Source organism: Bos indicus x Bos taurus, unplaced genomic scaffold, assembly GCF_003369695.1.
Source record: "Bos indicus x Bos taurus breed Angus x Brahman F1 hybrid unplaced genomic scaffold, Bos_hybrid_MaternalHap_v2.0 SuperScaffold_100441, whole genome shotgun sequence".
Classification (NCBI taxonomy): Eukaryota; Metazoa; Chordata; class Mammalia; order Artiodactyla; family Bovidae; genus Bos; species Bos indicus x Bos taurus.
This window is the reverse complement of record NW_020867087.1, coordinates 75732-91204: the sequence shown is the minus strand read 5'-3', so window position 1 is coordinate 91204 and position 15473 is coordinate 75732. Positions and strand designations below refer to the sequence as shown.

General features: G+C 38.9%; 1 long non-coding RNA gene across 1 annotated transcript; it reads left to right on the top strand.

Annotated features, from left to right (window-relative positions):
• The first annotated feature begins 1081 nt into the window (after positions 1-1081).
• LOC113888548 lies at positions 1082-14974 on the top strand. Its single transcript, XR_003510003.1, has 2 exons — positions 1082-1249; positions 14901-14974. It is a non-coding gene; the product is annotated as an uncharacterized LOC113888548 (long non-coding RNA).
• Positions 14975-15473: the final 499 nt, after the last annotated feature.

The following is a 15473-nucleotide window of genomic DNA, read 5'->3' as shown; positions in this document are numbered from 1 at the left end:
TTGCTTATGGCTTTCTATTTAGAGTGTGGCTTTCATTCATGATCATTGCCCTATGGGTTTAACCTTGTTTTTTCCCTGTTTCATGGAAGCAGCTGAATTTCTTTCCCTGTTTCATTGGTCTCTAGCTGTTTGACAAACAGAAGTAGCTTATCGTGTTTGCAGTTCTAGCCCATCTAAATAAGGTTCTGTTAAAACCTAAACTTTCATATTTCCCTCCACAAGTGATAATCCATGTATATATTAATAATGGAAGCAAATTTCAAAATATAGCAATTAATTTAAATGTCTTAGTTTTTCCATAGTGCTCTAAACTACTGGCAGAGAAGGCATGGCAACCCACTCCAGTACTCTTGCCTGGAAAATTCCATGGACTGAGGAGCCTGGTAGGCTGCAGTCCATGGGGTTGCTAAAAGTCGGACACAACTGAGCAACTTCACTTTCACTATTCACTTTCATGCATTGGAGATGGAAATGGCAACCCACTCCAGTGTTCTTGCCTGGAGAATCCCAGGGACGGCGGGGCCTGCTGGGCTGCTGTCTATGGGGTCGCACAGAGTCAGACACGACTGAAGCGACTTAGCAGCAACAGCAGCTAAACTACTGGGGATAAATTATTACTCTAGAACATTTTGGTAGAGAAAGTAATCTAGTGGGTGTCCTAGTATTTGTATAGCAGTCAATTAGGGGTAAGGAGAGGAACATCTGGGGCTTCTGATGTTATCTATCATAATCCTTTCCCCACGAGCAGGTCAGTGACAGAACTGGGATTTGAATCCACATCTGAATGACTCCAGAGCCTGTGCTCTTTGTGTTAGATCATAGAGGAATGGGGGATATTATAATTCTTTTATTCAGGTTGATACTTGTTATATTCTTCAAACTCTTATTTTCTTCTCCAGCATGTCTTGAAATCAAAGTTAACGAGGCTAATGAAGGCTTCTCAGCAATCCAAGAGAAACAGTAAGTTATTTGAAGACTGTCCTCCTGGTGTTATTCCTTGATTTGAAATGACACATGTTCTCATGTACTCTCTCCTGTTTTCACTGTACTAGAAGAAAAATGTGGCATTTTGAGACCAGAGAGTACAACTTTCTCTCAGGACAGTAATTCTGATAGTAATGTTGAAGATGTAGTTGAAACAGTTCCCAAACCATCACCCTGGTTTGAGGGCATCTGTCATCCTGCCTTCCCATCGCCTGAGCCTGTTTCAAAACTTCTCAAGTCTGTAGCAGGCCTTGGTCGTACAAAGGTAAGTTGTTCTGTTTGTAACTCTTCTTTCCCTGTATTTGTTCACATAACAGTCCCCTGATCCTTATGGTGGCAAAAAAGATCCCACCGCAGAAATAGAAGCCCTCAAAGTCACGATATGAAATGGCGTGATAATAAAAGCCATACATGTACATGATTCAGATTTATAAATATTGGTATAATAAGTATGCCATTATGAAAGAAAAGAATTACAAAGCACTAAGGAAAAACAACTAGATGAATATGAAGTTGGGGAGGAGGATGAAGGGGAAGAATTCCTTTAAGAAGGACAAGATGAATATAAGATGGAATGAGGGTGAAGATGAGACAGATATTATACAAACCTAACAGAAATAGTGGGGTCAGTCAGACCAGGAACTCTATATTATAAATATGCAAGAAATTATTTCAAATTCAACTTAAGAAGAGAAAGTGAGGTTGTAGAAAAACAATGCTCATACTCTTTTGAAAGACATATAGCTGATTTTTATGAAGAACTTAAAAAAATGTGTTCATTATTTTTTTTGGTGGTTGTTTTCGAGGTTGGTGGTGATTCTTGTTTTTTCATTGAATTGAAGTGTAGTCAGTTTAAAATACTGTGTAAGTTTCAGGTGTACAGCAATGTGATTTGTTTATACTTGTGTATTTGTGTGTGTGTGTGTGTGTGTGTGTGTGTGTATATATATATATATATATATATATATATTTAATTTAGTTCCCTCTGGAAGTTTACTTAAATTTGAAGTGATTTCTCTTTTAAAAAAAAATTCTCACTTTGAAATGAAGTGATGTCTTCTACTTATCCTAGCAAAACTTTTGTTTAGAGATAATTCAAGATGAGCCGTGTTTTAGGCCTTTGGATACGTATTATGAATTAAGAATTTCTGGCCCTTCTGTTTCTTATGGTTTCTAACTTCAGTTCAGTCGCTCAGTCATGTCCAATGCTAAATACTTAATGCACTTATTTAATTTATCTTACTGTTTGCTATAACCTTGGTGGATGTTTTAGATCTTTCTGAAAATAAAGAGGAAATACATAAGCATTTTATCTATTCTTTTTACTAAAATTATAATTTATAATTTTATAAATGAGATTCTAAATCTCTCTTCATTAAATGAGAAAATTTTCAGCTGCAATAGTCTGAAAGAAGAAATGTAGAAGTATATTTTTTTCCTCTGGAGAGATTCTGATTTCTTTTTTCTGAATGTCAGCAAATAATGGGTAATTACATACAGTAAATGAATGAAATCATGATTTATGCTTTTTTTTTATATAGACTACTTGTTATTATTAAATCATAAAGAAAGAAAAATTACCAGCAGAGTTTATAAAATTATCTGTGGAAGATAATTTTCCTTTTAAAAATATCTCTAACAACATGTACATTCCACGTTATTTTTATTTATTTATTTTTATTTTAATTGGAGGCTAGTTACTTTACAATATTGTAGTGGTTTTCCCATACACGGACATGAATCAGCCATGGATGTACATATATTCCCCATCCTGAACTCCCCTCCCACCTCCCTCCCCATCCCATCCCTCTGGGTCATCCCAATGCACCAGCCCTGAGCACCCTGTCTCATGCATCAAACCTGGACTGGCGATCTGTCTCACATATGATAATATACATGTTTCAGTGCTATTCTCTCAAGTCATTCCACCCTTGCCTTCTCCCATAGAGTCCAAAACACTGTTCTTTATATCTGTGTCTCTTTTGCTATCTCACATATAGGGTTATCGTTACCATCTTTCTAAATTCCATGTATATGCATTAGTATACTGTATTGGTGGTTTTCTTTCTGGCTTACTTCACTCTGTGTAATAGACTCTAGTTTCATTCACATCATTGGCACTGATTTAAATGTATTCTTTTTAATGGCTGTGTAATATTCCATTGTGTATCTGTACCACAGCTTTCTTATCCATTCATCTGCTGATGGACATCTAGGTTGCTTCCATGTCCTGGCTATTATAAACAGTGCTGCGATGAACATTGGGGTACACGTGTCTCTTTCACTTCTGGTTTTCTCAGTGTGAATGCCCAGCGGTGGGATTGCTGGGTCGTATGGCAGTTCTATTTCCAGTTTTTTAAGGAATCTCCACACTGTTCTCCATAGTGGCTGTACTAGTTTGCATTCCCACCAACAATGGAAGAGGGTTCCCTTTTCTTCACACTCTCTCCGGCATTTATTGTTTGTAGACTTTTGGATAGTAGCCATTCTTACCTACGTGAGATGGTACCTCATGGTGGTTTTGATTTGCATTTTCCTCATAATGAGTGATGTTGAGCATCTTTTCATGTGTTTGTTAGCCATCTGTATGTTTTCTTTGGAGAAATGTCTGTTTAGTTCTTTGGCCCACTTTTTGATTGGGTTGTTTAATTTTCTGGAATGAGGTGCAGGAGCTGCTTGTATATTTTTGAGATTAATTCTTTGTCAGTTGCTTCATTTGATATTATTTTTTCCCATTCTGAAGGCTATCTCTTCACCATCCTTAGAGTTTCCTTCTTTGTGAAAAAGCCGTTAAATTTAATTAGGTCCCATTTGTTTATTCTTGCTTTTATTTCCATTACTCTGGGAGGTGGGTCATAGAGGACCCTGCTGTGATTTATGTCAGAGAGTGTTTTACCTATGTTTTCCTCTAGGAGTTTTATAGTTTCTGGTTTTATGTTTAGATCTTTAATCCATTTTGAGTTTATTTTTGTGTATGGTGTTAGAAAGTGTTCTCGTTTCATTCTTTTACAAGTGGTTGACCGGTTTTCCCAGCACCACTTGTTAAAGAGACTGTCTTTTGTCCATTGTATATTCTTGCCTCCTTTATCATTGATAAGGTGTCCATATGTGCATGGATTTATCTCTGGGCTTTCTATTTTGTTCAATTGATCTATATTTCTGTCTTTGTGCCCGTACCACATTGCCTTGATGACTGTAGCTTTGTAGTATAGCCTGAAGTCAGGCAGATTGATTCCTCCAGTTCCATTCTTCTTTCACAAGATTGCTTTGGCTATTCGAAGATTTTTTTATTTCCATACAAATTGTAATATTATTTGTTCTAGTTCTGTGAAAATACCGTCAGTAGCTTGATAGCGATTGCATTGAATCTAGAGATTGCTTTGGGTAGTATACTCATTTTCACTTTATTGAGTCTTCCAATCCATGAACATGGTATATTTCTCCATCTATTTGTGTCCTCTTTGATTTCTTTCACCAGTGTTTTATAGTTTTCTATCTATCTATCTATCTATAGGTCTTTTGTTTCTTTAGGTAGGTATATTCTAAGTATTTTATTCTTTTCGTTGCAATGATGAATGGAATTGTTTCCTTAATTTCTTTTCTGTTTTCTCATTGTTCATGTATAGGAATGCAAGGGATTTCTGTGTGTTAATTTGATATCCTGCAACTTTACTATATTCATTGATTAGCCTAGTAATTTTCTGGTGGAATCTCTAGGGTTTTCTATGTAGAAGATCATGTCATCTGCAAACAGTGAAAGTTTTCTTCTTCTCTTCCAATCTGGATTCCTTTTATTTCTTTTTCTGCTCTGATTGCTGTGGCCAAAACTTCCAAAACTATGTTGATTAGTAGTGGTGAGAGTGGGCACCCTTTTCTTGTTCCTGACTTGAGGGGAAATGCTTTCAATTTTTCACCACTGAGGATAATGTTTGCTGTAAGTTTGTCATATATAGCTTTTATTATGTTGAGGTATGTTCCTTCTGTTCTGCTTCCTGGAAAGTTTTTATCGTAAATGGATGTTGCATTTTGTTAAAGGCTTTCTCTGCATCTGTTGAGATAATCATATGGTTTTTATCTTTCAATTTGTTAATGTGGTGTATTACATTGATTGATTTGTGGATATTGAAAAATCCTTGCATCCCTGGGATAAAGCCCACTTGGTCATGATGTATGATCTTTTTACTATGTTGTTGGATTCTGTTTGCTATAATTTTGGTAAGGATCCTTGCATCTATGTTCATCAGTGATATTGGCCTGTAGTTTTCTTTGTGTGTGTGTGTGTGTGTGTGTGTGTGTGTGTGTGTGTGGCATCTTTGTCTGATTTTGGTATTAGGGTGATGGTGGCCTCCTAGAATGAGTTTGGAAGTTTACTTTCCTCTGCAATTTTCTGGAAGAGTTTCAATAGGATAGGTGTTAGCTCTTCTCTAAATTTTTGGTAGAATTCAGCTGTGAATCTGTCTGGACATGGGCTTTTGTTTGCTGGAAGATTTCTGATTACAGTTTCAATTTCCATGCTTGTGATGGGTCTGTTAAGATTTTCTATTCCTTCCTGGTTCAATTTTGGAAGGTTATACTTTTCTAAGAATTTGTCCATTTTTTCCAAGTTGTCCATTTTATTGGCATATAGTTGCTGATAGTAGTCTCTTATAATCATTTGTATTTCTGTGCTATCTGTTGTGATTTCTCCATTTTCATTTCTAAGTTTGTTGATTTGATTTTTCTTCCTTTGTTTCTTGATGAGTCTGGCTAGTGGTTTGTCAATTTTAGTTATCTTCTCAAAGAAGCAGCTTTTAGCTTTGTTTATTATGGTTTCTTTTGTTTCTTTTGCATTTCTTTCTGCCCTAATTTTTAAGATTTATTTCCTTCTACTAACCCTGGGGTTCTTCATTTCTTCATTATCTAGTTGCTTTAGGTGTAGAGTTAGGTTATTTATTTGGCTTTTTTCTTGTTTCTTGAGGTAAGCCTGTATTGCTATGAGTTTTCCCTTAACACTGCTTTTACAGTGTCCCATAGATTTTGGGTTGTTTGGTTTTCATTTTCCTTCGTTTCTATGCATATTTTGATTTCTTTTTTGATTTCTTCTGTGATTTGTTGGTTATTCAGAACCATGTTCTTCAGCCTCCTTATGTTGGCATTTTTAATAGTTTTTCTCCTGTAATTGACGTCTAATCTTACTGCTTTGTGGTTAGAAAAGAGGTTTGGAATGATTTCAATTTTTTTGAATTTACCAAAGCTAGCTTTATGACCCAGGATGTGATCTATCCTGGAGAAGGTTCCATGTGCACTTGGAAGAAAAAGGTGAAATTCATTGTTTTGGGGTGAAATGTCCTATAGATATCATTTAGGTCTAACGAGTCCATTGTATCATTTAAAGTTTGTGCTTCCTTGTTAATTTTCTGTTTAGATGATCTATCCATAGGTGTGAGTGGGGTATTAAAGTCTCCCACTATTATTGTGTTATTGTTAATTTCAGCTTTCATACTTGTTAGCATTTGCCTTACATATTGTGGTGCTCCTATGTTGGTGCATATATATTTATAATTGTTATTTCTTCTTCTTGGATTGATCCATTGGTCATTATGTAGTTTCCTTCTTTGTCTCTTTTCACAGGCTTTATTTTAAACTCTATTTTATCTGATACGAGTATTGCTACTCCTGCTTTCTTTTGGTCTCCATTTGCATCAAATAACTTTTTCCAGCCCTTCACTTTCAGTCTGTATGTGTCCCCTGTTTTGAAGTGGTCTTTTGTAGACAACATATATAGGGGTCTAGTTTTTGTATCCATTCAGCCAGTCTTTGTCTTTTGGTGGGGGCACTCAACCTCCTTACATTTAAGTTAATTATTGATAAGTATGATCCTGTTGCCATTTACTTTGTTGTTTTGGGTTTGAGTTTATACACCCTTTCTGTGTTTCCTGTCTAGAGAAGATCCTTTAGCATTTGTTGGAGAGCTGGTTTGGTGGTGCTGAATTCTCTCAGCTTTCGCTTATTTGTAAAGCTTAATCTGGGTTGTAGGTTTTTCTCTTTGATCACTTCAAGTATGTCATGCCATTCCCTTCTGGCCTGAAGAGTTTCTATCGAAAGATCAGCTGTTATCCTTATGGGAATCCTCTTGTGTATTATTTGTTGTTTTTCCCTTACTGCTTTTAATATTGTTCTTTGTGTTTGATCTTTGTTAATTTGATTAATATGCGTCTTGGGGTGTTTTGCCTTGGGTTTATCCTGTTTGGGACTCTGTGGGTTTCTTGGACTTGGAGGACTATTTCCTCCTCCATTTTAGGGAAGTTTTCAACTATTATCACCTCAAGTATTTTCTCATGGCCTTTCTTTTTGTCCTCTTCTTCTGGGGCTCCTCTGACTCGAATGTTGGGGCATTTAGCATTGTCCCAGAGGTCTCTGGGGTTGCCCTCATTTCTTTTAATTCTTTTTTCTTTTTTCCTCTCTGCTTCATTTATTTCTACCATTCTATCTTCTACCTCACTTATCCTATCTTCTGCCTCCGCTATTCAACTGTTGGTTCCCTCCAGAGTATTTTTTATCTCATTTATTGCATTATTCATTATTGATTGACTCTTTTTTATTTCTTCTAGGTCCTTGTTTAACATGTCTTGCATTTTCTCAATCCTTGGCTCCAGGCTATTTATCTGTAACTCCATTTTGTTTTCAAGATTTTGGATCATTTTTACTATTATTATTCTGAATTCTTTTTCAGGTAGACTCCCTATCTCCTCCTCTTTTGTTTGGTTTCATGGACATTTATCATGTTCCTTTACCTGCTGAGTATTTCTCTGCTTTTTCATCTTGTGTAGATTTCTGTGTTTGGGGTGGCCCTTCAGTACTCTGGCAGTTTGTGTTTCCTCTTTATTGTGGAGGTTCCTCGCTGTGGGTGGGGTTGGACGGTTGGCTTGTCAAGATTTCCTGGTTAGGGAAGCTTGTGTCAGTTTTCTGGTGTATGGAGCTGGATTTCTTCTGTCTGGAGTGCAATAAAGTGTCCAGCAGTGAGTTTTGGGATGTCTATGGGTTTGGTGTGACTTTGGGCAGCCTGTATATTAAAGTTCAGGGCTATGTTCCTAGATTGCCAGAGAATTTGTGTGGCTTGTCTTGCTCTGGAACTTGTTGGCTCTTGGGTGGTGCTTGGTTTCAGTGTAGGTATGGAGGCCTTTGGATGAGTTCTCATTGATTAATGTTCCCAGGAGTCAGGAGCTCTCTGGTATTCTCAGGTTTTGGACTTAAGCCTCCTGTCTCTGGTCTTCAGTCTTATTCTTAGAGTAGCTTCAAGACTTCTCCATCTATACAGCACAAATGATAAAACATCTAGGTTAATGATGAAAAGCTCCTCCACAGTGAGGAGCACTTGGAGAGGTTCACAGAGTTACATGGAGAAGAGAAGACGGAGAAGGGAGATAGAGGTGACCAGGAGTAGGGGAGGGGGAATCAAAAGGGGAGAGAGCAAGCTAGCCAGTAATCAATTCCCTATGTGCTCTCCACAGTCTGGACCCCTTGTAGAGGTTCACAGAGTTACAAAGAGAAGAGAAGAGGGAGGAAGGAGACAGAGGTGACCAGGAGGAGAAAAGGGTGAATGAAAAGGAGAGAGACAGATCAAGGCACTAATCAGGTCCCTAAGTATTCTCCACAGTCTGGAACACACAAAGAGATTCACAGAGTTGGGTAGAAAAAGAAGGGAGAGGGAGGAGATAGAGGCGACCTGGTTGGTGGAGACAAAGCAGAGTCAAAAAGGGAAGAGAGCAATCAAGCCAGAGAGCAATCAAGCCAGTAGTCACACTCCAAAGTAAAAATGGGTACCGAAGATTGGGTTCTTAAAGACACAAAATTGATAACAAATACCAAAAAGCAAAGATTAAAAATCTAGAGTAGAGGTTAGACTCTAAAAAATACAATATTAGAAAAACAAAACAAAGTCACAAAAATTATGAAATATATATATGAAGTTTGCTTTAAAAATAGGGTCTTTTTTTGCAAGGTAATAGTAGGTTATAAAAATGAAAATTAAAGGAGTGATGTCAGGGGACATTCAGCTTTAAGGAATCCAATATGTTATTCTTTTCTTTTGTGTGCCATTTCTCAAGGATTCTCTATTCCTCATCAGTTGCTGCAGGAATGAGCAGAGCTGCATGCATTTCCCGGGACTGAGATCCTGAGAAAGGGTGATCTGCTTGGTCCCTTCAGTGACTCCCTCCAGTGATCTCACTGAAACGTAATCTGCTCAGTTATGCAGACATGCAATGCTTTCTGGCCCTTCGAAGATGGTTATTTGCTTGGCTTTGTTTTTGCTCAGTTTTTTTTTTTTTTAACTGCCTAAAGCTGCCTTGTATAAAGATATATAAACATGCTTTTCTGCAAACAAAGCACCCTTGTTTCACTCGAGACTTGGGTCCCCTGTGTACCTCTTCTCATTGACTCCAGTCCCCAGGTCCTCATCTACAAAGACCATGACAAAGTAATAGAGAACTTAAAAATTATATATATATATATATTTATATATTTAAATAATGATAATAGTAAAAATATATCTAGGAATTTCTCTGGAGCTGTTGTGGGCAGTGTGGGGTCAGTTCAGTTTCAGATAGTTCCTTGATCCAGCTTATACTTCTCAAGATTTATAGGCCCCTTCCAATGAAGTCGCTGCTAACTACAGGGTTTTAATCTGTTGCACCTGTCACTTCCAAAGCAGTTCCCACTGTTTATTTTAGCTTCTTCCGTTTGCTGTTCTCTTCAGTGTCTAATTTCTGTCCTGATACAAAGGGGCAAAGGTGGTCACTTATTTAGGCTCACTTGTTCAGTACTGCTGTGGGGACAGAGGGACACTGCAAACAAATATTACTGGCATGTGTGGGGAGTGCTTACAGTGTCTCAGCCACACTGGGTTTGCCTCTGCTCATGGCTCATGTGCTTTCCCACTCTACACTTCTCAGGCTCTAGGTTGCTCTGCCAGGGAACTATCTGAAGCGGGCCCTGGGTTGTGTGCACTTCTGAGGTCTAAGCCACTCAGGTTCAGTTTCTCAGGTAGTCCACAAAGGGGCAGACTCCGTTGGGCCTGCGTTTTTTGCCCTTCCCAGGTCTGAGCAGCTCAGGCGACCAGGAGCTTGGCGAGCTCTGTCTCCCTAGGTGGGGAGTTTGTCTTATCACCTCCCTGGTCCCAGCCACTCAGTTTCCTGGGGGGCAGCGGGTGCGCCCGTCTCCAGTGTGCCCTATGTCTCTTCTGGGGAGCTGATCTCTGGCTGCGACCCTCCTGGCAGAAGTCAACCATCCAGAATCCCAAGGGGTTTTGGTTAGCGACTGGGTGCCTGCTTGCTAGAGGCTGCCTCTCTGGAGCCGAGTTTGCCTCTTTCCAGCTCTGGCTGTCCCCCTCCTGCTTCCCTGTCTCCAGTGGGGGATGGGCCGATACACAGCCATCTAGCTCTCCTCTGGTATTCACTCATTCCTTTGTTTTTTTTTTTTTTTTTTTAGTGAAAATCATATTTATTTATTTTTTAATTTTATTTTATTTTTAAACTTTACATAATTGTGTTAGTTTTGCCAAATATCAAAATGAATCCATCACAGGTATACATGTGTTCCCCATCCTGAACCCTCCTCCCTCCCCATACCATCCCTCTGGGTCGTCCCAGTGCACTAGCCCCAAGCATCCAGTATTGTGCATCGAACCTGGACTGGCATCTCGTTTCATACATGATATTTTACATGTTTCAATGCCATTCTCCCAAATCTTCCTACCCTCTCCCTCTCCCACAGAGTCCATAAGACTGTTCTATACATCAGTGTCTCTTTTGCTGTCTTGTACACAGGGTTATTGTTATCATCTTTCTAAATTCCATATATATGCGTTAGTATACTGTATTGGTGTTTTTCCTTCTGGCTTTCTTCACTCTGTATAATAGGCTCCAGTTTCATCCACCTCATTAGAACTGATTCAAATGAATTCTTTTTAATGGCTGAGTAATACTCCATTGTGTATATGTACCACAGCTTTCTTATTCATTCATCTGCTGATGGACATCTAGGTTGCTTCCATGTCCTGGCTATTATAAACAGTGCTGCGATGAACACTGGGGTACTTGTGTCTCTTTCCCTTCTGGTTTCCTCAGTGTGTATGCCCAGCAGTGGGATTGCTGGATCATAAGGCAGTTCTATTTCCAGTTTTTTAAGGAATCTCCACACTGTTCTCCATAGTGGCTGTACTAGTTTGCATTCCCACCAACAATGGAAGAGGGTTCCCTTTTCTCCACATCCTCTCCAGCATTTATTATTTGTAGACTTTTGGATCGCAGCCATTCTGACTGGTGTGAAATGGTACCTCATAGTGGTCTTGATTTGCATTTCTCTGATAATAAGTGATGTTGAGCATCTTTTCATGTGTTTGTTAGCCATCTGTATGTCTTCTTTGGAGAAATGTCTATTTAGTTCTTTGGCCCATTTTTTTGATTGGGTCATTTATTTTTCTGGAGTTGAGCTGTAGGAGTTGCTTGTATATTTTTGAGATTAGTTGTTTGTCAGTTGCTTCATTTGCTATTGTTTTCTCCCATTCTGAAGGTTGTCTTTTCACCTTGCTGATAGTTTCCTTTGATGTGCAGAAGCTTTTAAGGTTAATTAGGTCCCATTTGTTTATTTTTGCTTTTATTTCCAATATTCTGGGAGGTGGGTCATAGAGGATCCTGCTGTGATGTATGTCAGAGAGTGTTTTGCCTATGTTCTCCTCTAGGAGTTTTATAGTTTCTGGTCTTATGTTTAGATCTTTAATCCATTTTGAGTTTATTTTTGTGTATGGTGTTAGAAAGTGTTCTAGTTTCATTCTTTTACAAGTGGTTGACGAGATTTCCCAGCAGCACTTGAAGAAACTAAAGACCTAGATATAGAAAAATATAAAACACTGGTGAAAGAAATCAAAGAGGACACTAATAGATGGAGAAATATACCATGTTCATGGATTGGAAGAATCAATATAGTGAAAATGAGTATACTACCCAAAGCAATTTATAGATTCAATGCAATCCCTATCAAGCTACCAACAGTATTCTTCACAGAGCTAGAACAAATAATTTCACAATTTGTATGGAAATACAAAAAACCTTGAATAGCCAAAGCGATCTTGAGAAAGAAGAATGGAACTGGAGGAATCAACCTACCTGACTTCCGGCTCTACTACAAAGCCACAGTTATCAAGACAATATGGTACTGGCACAAAGACAGAAATATAGATCAATGGAACAAAATAGAAAGCCCAGAGATAAATCCACGCACATATGGACACCTTATCATTCCTTTGTTTTTTGAGCGGGCCTGGCAGTGCCTTAGGTTAGGGCTTTTTGCAGGATAGTTCTCTCTCTGTCTCTCTCTCTCTTTTTTCCTCTCTCTCTCTCTCTCTGGCTATCCCACAGTTTGGGTTGCTGTCTCATGTTAGTTCCCTCAGATTGCCCCCTCAGGACATTCAGGCCCAGTCCTTACCCTAAGCAGTGCAGCCCGTGCCTCCCTGTTCAGCCCCCACTTGCTGGTGGTGGATGCAAGCACAGGGAGTTCCAGTTAGGCACGTGTTCCATGGGGTTTATTTATTTATGTATTTATTTTTCCTCCCAGTTATGTTGCCCTCTGAGATTCCAAAACTCCCCACAGACCCACCGGTGAGAGTTTTTCCTGATGTTTGGAGACTTCTCCCCTTTTAAGACTCCCTCCCTGGGATGGATCTCTGTCCCTACCTCTTTTGTCTCTCTTTCTATCTTTTATATTTTGTCCTACCTCCTTTCGAAGACAATGGGCTGCCTTTCTGGGTGCCTGATGTCCTCTGCCAGCATTCAGAAGTTGTTTTGTGGAATTTGCTCAACGTTCAAATGTTCTTTCAATGAACTTGTGAGGGAGAAAGTGGTCTGCTCATCCTATTCCTCTGCCATCTTAGGACCATGCCCCAGCCCCCCGTATTATTTTTAAGAAACTATTAATTTCAGTGTTCATAGATGTGAAATTACCAGGTCATTTCTGTGTTTTGTGAAACTAACATGTAAATTCTTCCATATAGAAAAGTTAGTCCTTGTGGTTACTTGATTTTTTTAGTTGTTTTTTTCTTTCCCAATGTGAATATTGAGTCCTTATTGATCATCATAAATGTATTTGAAAACTTTTAAACCTTCAATTTGGATAATCATAGTTCTACTCCTTTTTTTATATCTAGGTCATTCCTTTAATCTTTACCTGCCATTCCAGAAGACATAGATAAGAAGTTACAGTCGTTAATGTGCTGTTTACAGGGAAAGAGGCAGTAAACCATCTGAATGTTCAAATAGGGTTGTAAAAAATTCATTTATTCTTAAATGAAGGATAATTGCTTTCCAGAATTTTGTTGTTTGCTGTCAGACATCAACAAGAATCAGTCTTAGGTACACCCATGTCCAATCCCTCCCAAACCCCCCTCCAATCTCCCTCTCCATCCAACCCTTCTGAATTGTTGAAGAGCCCCTCTTTGAGTTCCCCGAGTGATAGGGCAAATTCCCATTGGCCATCTATTTTATATATGGAATTGTTAGTTTCCATGTTACTCTTTCCATCCATCTCACCCTCTCCCCTCTTTCCCTTCACCCGTGTCTCTAAGTCCATTCTCTCTGTCTGTTTCTCCATTGCTGCCCTGCAAATAAATTTGTCAGTACCATCTTTCTAGACTCCATACATATGTGTTAGTATCAGATATTTATATTTCTCTTTCTGGCTTACTTCACTATGTATAATAGGGTCTAGGTTCATCCACTTCAATAGAAATGACTCAAATGCATTCCTCTTTACAGCTGAGTAATGTTCGTTTGTATATATGTACCACCACATCTTCATCCATTCATGTGTCGATGGCCATCTAAGTTACTTCCACGTTCTAGCTATCATGAACAGCACTGCAATGAACATTGGGGTGCATGTGTCTCTTTCCATTTTGATTTCTTTAGGGTATACTCCTAGGAGTGGAATTGCTGGGACATATGGTGATTTTATTCCTAGTTTCTTAAGGAACCTGCATACCATCTTCCATAGTGGTTGTTATCAACTTATCTTGCCATCAGCAGTGCAAGAATGTTCCCTTTCCCCCCATACCCTCTCCGGCATTCATTGTTTGTAGCCTTTTTTTATGATGGCCATTTTGGCTGGTGTGAAGTGGTATCTCATTGTGGCTGAGCAGTAAAGAATCTGCCTTCAGTGGGAGACCTAGGTTTGATCCCTGAGTCGGAAAGGAGGGCATGACAACCCACTCCAGTATTTTTGCCTGGAGGATCCAATGGACAGGGGAGCCTGGAAGGTTTCAGTCCTAAGGTGGCACAGAGTCAGACATTACTGAAGCAACTAAGCAGCAGCAGAGGTAACAGACTTTTGGTTGATGGCCATTCTGCCTGGTGTAAGATGGTATCTCAGTGTAGTTTTGATTTTTATTTCTACTGTGGTTATTTACCAAATCGACGTTGACAAGATAGTGCTTGAGGCTTGAAAGTATTGCTACATTTGGATTGTCAAGTTGATCTGCAAGGAACGTTTCAAGAGATGCAAAAGCATGGGAAATAGTAATAAATATGTGGGGCTACAATAATAGTAGTTAGCTTTAGTGATGTTTTAGTAAGTGCAAGCCATTTTGCATAGCTTAAGTAGCACGTGCAGAGTACCTTTATGACAGCCGTACTTGAAGTAACATAAAGTAACGGTGCCCTGTTTGAAGGTGGCAGCTATGGAAGGAGATAATAAGGGCCTGATCTCCTAGATGTGGCAGCCACTGCTTGGTGATGCAGCACCGTGTTTGAATTCAGCATCCTGGTTCTGTCATATAGCAACTGTGGGATCTTGGCAAAACCTGTGTTAACCAGGTTAAAGGTAGGGTATTTCTTCAAAAGTGATTAGGAAAACTTCATGCAACTCATTGTTATCATCCATTCTAGCAGAGTATCTCTGAGAGCCTTCCACAGAAGTATGTGGATCATTTACCTGGAACTGCTGGTCAAAGAGGAAAAAAGACATTAATTGAACAAGTAGAAGGTAAGAACTGTATTTTACAGAAAAATCATTTGACAGAACATTGATTGAAAATGGGAATGCTGATTCATTCTAATAGGCAAAGAAAATCACCTGTCAGATGGGTAGTGAGAAAAAAAGATGAGAAAAGGAGGGCAATTATGTATCTTATCAGGTGTCTACCACAGATTACATTGAGAATCCGGTTTAAGGAGCTAAATTATTAGTTCTTAGGCTTACTTTGCAGTCCACTGTTTAAGACTTTGTCCGGTTAAGATTCTCCAATGCAGGTGGTTCAGTTTCGATCCCTGCTCAGGGAATTAACATTCCATGTGACACATGACCAAAAACAAATTATTAGTTCTGTTTCAAGATACTTTATGACCTAAAGAAAGTCAAGAAATAAGAGGCAAGAGGGAATGAAGGATGAGAGAGGCAGAGGGTACACGGAGGAAATGAAGAAAAGGAAGCACAGGTCTGTGGGGGAAGGGGGCAATAAG